Genomic DNA, 6,048 nt, shown 5'->3' on the forward strand with positions numbered 1-6,048 from the left:
TAAAATCTGGTTGACATGTACTTTAGCATATAACAATGCCGAATAGGTCCTTGAAAAATTTGATTTTAGGTCCTTGAAAGTCATTGAAAAGTCCTTGAATTTTTTATTAAAAATTGAGTGGGAACCCTGTAAGTGTTAAAAAAAACTTGAAAATATAAGCTTTTCAGTCATATATAAAACATGTATGTATGTTTTTTATTTCATTAAAATATTTTGCCTCAAAACCGCGGACTTCTTTTATAGACACCCTGTACTTTTTATCCATCCACTCAAGTTCAAATACATTTTTTTAAACTTGTTGTGTATGACACTTTACGTTAATACAGTTTTTTCACATATTAATTCATTTACTAAATTTAATTAATTTTAAATTAGATTTAAAAATAATTTTAGAGAAAACTTTATTATTTAATAAAAAGTAAGTAAAATAAAATTTTTCTTTGTTGACCTTTGTTTGTACTTTGTTTTCTTTGTTGAAGTAGGAATTGACTTTAAAAAACTTTTCTTTTTTATATTACTTATTTTCATGCAATTTTAATTGCTAAATAAATTTAATTTCTTCCACAGTTCATCACTTGAAAGAGAAGAAGAATTCATTCAGCATTGTATGGATAATCTAATGAAGGCATCTGAACAAACTAAAGAAGTAATATATTTTTAAAAAATATTTTTTTCCTTTGTCCACGCCACTGAACCATAGTCAAGCACAGAGTACAATTTTTTAAAGCTCTTTATTTAAATATTCATGGTAGGAATGCTATGTAATTTTCATCCCAGTGCAGCACCTGAGCTGGCACCTCTTTCTCTTATAGTTTGTCTAAAGTAAGAACTCCTCTAGACATTCGTCTGGACCCATAGCGGTGACTATGGTAATGAGGTATTACTATTTCGAGTATGGTTGCAGGATCATTGCTTAGGACATGTTTTTGCTCCAGCCGGCAAGAAGAAGGAAATCTTTTTCATCTGTCTATTGCGTTAGACATAGAGTGAAGAGAAGCTACCCTCTCTAAAATCTGCTATTCTTATTTCCATAACAGCAGACAGCCTCAGAGTTTGTAGCAGGGGGAGTTCTTACCGTAGACAAACTATAACTTCCATACCACAACCCAGAAGATTTTCAGCCTCGATGGGTGTAATCTGCAACTTACTGCAACCACACTGGTCGCTTACTTGACTGCTAGGATTGAACTCACAACCACCAGCAGAGTGAGCGACAGCCTCACAGAAGCTCTTTTTGTTTGCCTTTATAATGACTTACAATAGTTTATGATAACTTTTAATTTTAAGCATCTTTTAAAAATTCTGCTGAAATGCAAAATACTTTGCTCTTCATATATTGGTTTATTGAAACAAGATTGCAATTTATATTTAAAAAAAGCATAAAAATTATGTTAAGCTAGTACCATAAAATTTGGATAACTCAAATTATTATCGAAATTGAAAATTCATGGTGAGTTAACAGTTAATCATAACTGTAAGGTATCATAATGATACCTTACAGTTATGATATCTTACTTACTCTCATGTGCAACTGCTGCATTTTGCAATATATTCTCCATTTCAGGCTTCATTTTCCACCCTCTGATATGGAATCAAAAAATCTCTTGTTTGTTTTATAATGGCTAATATGATCAAGAAAAGAATTCTTTGTCAGATACTAGTTATTTCATCATGATCGTTTAAATCTTGAAAATATTTTTTTAGTGCTTAAAAAGTACTTAAAAGTTACTTATTTTTTGTTGAAAGATTTGGCTATTTGCCCTAAAACAGCATTTTATTCGTTAAAAGAAACACCTCAAAAAGTGAAAACTCAAATTCCAAATGTGAACGTTATAATAAATTTTTCAGAAATACCATAAAAGTATAAAGATTCATGTATCGCACATCACAATTTGTATTCACGTGATTTAAAATTTACACATCGTGATTTATATTTGTCCGATTTAAAAAATGACTCATGGCGATCTGCATTCAAGTGGTTTTTAAAAAATCACGCATCACATCTATCTTTGTGCGATTTAAAAAACACATCTAACTTTGTGCATATCATGATTTGAATTCACTTGAATTTAAAATCACAAAGTGCGATCCGTATTCGTGCAATTTAAAGATTCCTACAATGAGATCCATTTGTGCAATTTAAAAATTGTTAATCATGAAACACATTAGCATGTTTTTAAAAAAAATTTACGTTATAATCCATATTGGTATGATCAATACTCGGGTGATTTAAAAATCACATGCGATCCGCATTCGTGTAAATTAAAGAATCACAGAACATGATCAGATTTCATTAGATTTGAAAGTCCCACATCAATATTTTTAATCACAACATCCCACGACGTGATTTATATCACAGGATTTAAATATTAAACTTTGTGCTTTGTATTTAAAGGAATAAATAAATCTCAAATTGGATGTGATTTAAAAATCATATTCACTTAATTTTTTAAAATCTCTCATCATGGTCTATTATAAACAATTCATTATCCTATGTGAAATGTTTAAAACTGTAAAATTTTCTAATTTTTGACTATGCTGATTTTGGTTTAAAAAATTTTCTTGTTAATATTTTTTTTCTGTTTAAGAACATGAGTTCAAATATTTTATTTTCTAACAACTTCAATAGAAATAATTTTCTGTTTGATTTTCTGAAACTTGTGTTGTTTTTAGTTTGATCTGGGAAAAAATTTTATTCCTAATCTGGCTGCAGGAAGACCATTAGTAAAATCTAGATCTCAGCTGATGGTATGTTTTGTTTTATGTATATTTTTATATTAGATTCTTTATTAAATAAATATAATTTATGTAATCTTTTAAAAAAGAAGCATTAGTTAATGTGTGATTTTTTTATGCAAAACTACTTATTAAGTACAGTGCATCAAGTTCAAAAAAATACTTTAATAATTTTTGATGCAACTAAATAATAAATAATAGAACAAGAAATAATTTCACAAAATTATGATCTGTATGAAACTCTTTAGATAAACGAGTTTCGTGCAATTTTGTTTTATTTTCTAAAATAGTTCTTAAGACATATGCAAAAAGTAAAATTAACATTAAAGAACCAAACATTTGACTGGTTTCTATTGGGATCAGATTTAAGAGATGTCCTCCTTGAGTTATTTGAAAACGTTTTCGTGACTGATTTTTCTGTTTAAAATATTGTCTATACAAATTTCTTTGCATAATTTAGGCCGTTAATAATTCTAAACAGGGTTCCCACGGTACTTGAAAGTCTTTGAATTTGGTTTAAAAAAATCAGGGCCCTGTAAAGTCCTTGAATTCTGCCATAGGGTACTTGAAAAGTACTTGATTTTTTAGGAATTAAAATCCTACTAATTTTTCATACAAAAAAGTAGTAAAAAAATAATAAATAAATTCAAAGGAAAATTATAGAAATTAAGATTGATGCAATTTTTAATACTTGAAGTGAAAAGGAGTTTTAAAGAAGATGCAAAATGTTTCCCTCCTAGATTTTTCAAACCAGATTGTTTATCGCTCTGATGTTTTGAAAGCTGAAATTTCTAGCAAATTTTAGGTTTTGTAGTCATTAGTTTGCGAATGATATATAGTGTTTAATTGATTTGAAATGTGTTTAATTTGAAAATATGTTTAATGTGTTGACTTCATTATTATGACAGGTTAATATTGTTATCCTATTTGTTCTTTTAATTTACGTACGAAAGATGATTAATTTTATATCATTTATACAGGGTATCCGCGCACCTGGAAAGTCTTGAAAAATCATGGAAAGTCATGAATTTCAGTATTGAACTAAATTTTTCATGAAATGTCATGATTTTTACTATGTTTTTGAAAAAATCATGGAAAGTCATGGATTTAGGTCTCCGAAAAATGTAATTTTTAAAATGGAATCCCCCCCCCCCCCCCCAAATTTCATCCTGTTCTAAATATCATCACTCAAAACAAAACTCAACAAAATCATCACTCAATCATATTTTATTAGAATATAAAATGATTTTATCATGTTCTTTAAAAATTATGGTGTTCCTTCAACATATGAAAGAAACAACATCATTACTAGAGCGAATCTTTTTAAACTCTCTCTTCTGGGATTTACGAATTTTTTTTTATTTTTTTAATTTTATCAATTTAAAATTCTAGTTGAAGCAAACCAGTCAGTGATTAATTTTTTTTATTCCGAAATGAGAACAGAAAAATCAGGAGTATTTCTTTCCTTTCGGATGAACAAGAAAAGTATCTTTAGAATATAATTCTGCAGGAAAAAAATTTTTTTGCTTTTGTATTTTTTCTGCTATTTTATTGTTTCAACTCTTTCTTTACTCTGTTTTTTAAATTTAAAATCTATAAATATGAAGATGCAGAGTATAAGTTTTGATTATACCTATCATTTCGAATAATGTTCTTATAATGCTTTTTTAAAATTGTTGCATTTTTGTTGGAGACGATAGTAACTTCGTTAAGTCATGAAAAATTCTTGGAATTAGTCATGGAAAATCATGAAAAGTCATGAATTTGAAAATCTAAAATGTAGCAGATACCCTGTTTATAATCAAATTTTTACATTTAGGTTTTACTGCTAATGAATAAAATTTATTCTACAGGTTTCATTGATTATGAATAAGCATCGTGATTCACATTAAACTAATTCTTGATATACAGATCGGAATTCATATAAAAGGATCTACGAATTGTGGTTTAACTGAAAGTGATTAAGGAATCACATATCGATTTGCAAATTACTCATCAAACTTCATATTAATGTATTTTATAAATCACACATCATGATTCCCATTAAGTGATTTATCAATCACATATCATGATTTCAATTAAAGTTATTTCTGAAATATATAACGTGATAAATATTTAAGTAATTTCAGAATCATGCCTCACAATTCTCATTCTAGTAGTTTACAAATCACATTGCGATTCATAAAAGAGAAATTTAAGAATTACTGCCCACAATTCTCATCAAAATGATTCAAGAATTACACATAGCTGTTCTATATTAAGAACCTTTTGAATCACAAATTGCAATTTACATCATAATGTAAACTATTAGCTAATCACGCAGAATTCGCATTAAAGTGATTTATGTATCTCACATTTTGATTTATGTCTTGTTAGTTCATGCATTTTCTATCATTTGCTATTCATATTATTCCGATTTAAAAAAACATTTGCCACAATTCTATTTTAATGTACAAATCACACACTGTGCTACGTGATTTACGCAATCTTCGAGACTTCACCTTTCTTATAATTTTGATTCACATATAGTATATCTAGATTCGTATAAATGCGATTTAAAAATTACGCTTAGTGAAAATTAGGTATATTCACTAAATTTTAAAATTCACACTAATGTAATATGCATTATACATTCATTCAGTTTCATTAATTCTAATTCACTTCATTAAATTTTTCATAACGTTTCGCTGATGCTAGTTTTAAATGTTGGCTAGTATCCTATGTCAATTGGAGTTGTTTTTTTTTTTTTTTTTTTTTGTTAATTGGAAGTGATTTGAAACAGCTATCTAACTGTCAACCATTTGTATTATTAGCTGATAAATTTAATAAATATTTTTTTTTTTTTGTCAAATAAGAATTGTGATTTAAAAATATACAATTTCTAGGCAGGGTAAAATCTGGTTGACATGTACTTTAGCATATAACAATGCCGAATAGGTCCTTGAAAAATTTGATTTTAGGTCCTTGAAAGTCATTGAAAAGTCCTTGAATTTTTTATTAAAAATTGAGTGGGAACCCTGTAAGTGTTAAAAAAAACTTGAAAATATAAGCTTTTCAGTCATATATAAAACATGTATGTATGTTTTTTATTTCATTAAAATATTTTGCCTCAAAACCGCGGACTTCTTTTATAGACACCCTGTACTTTTTATCCATCCACTCAAGTTCAAATACATTTTTTTAAACTTGTTGTGTATGACACTTTACGTTAATACAGTTTTTTCACATATTAATTCATTTACTAAATTTAATTAATTTTAAATTAGATTTAAAAATAATTTTAGAGAAAACTTTATTATTTAATAAAAAGTA

The sequence above is a fragment of the Parasteatoda tepidariorum genome, chromosome 3 (assembly GCF_982258835.1).
Source record: "Parasteatoda tepidariorum strain Cologne lab strain chromosome 3, Ptep-v5.0, whole genome shotgun sequence".
Taxonomy (NCBI): domain Eukaryota; kingdom Metazoa; phylum Arthropoda; class Arachnida; order Araneae; family Theridiidae; genus Parasteatoda; species Parasteatoda tepidariorum.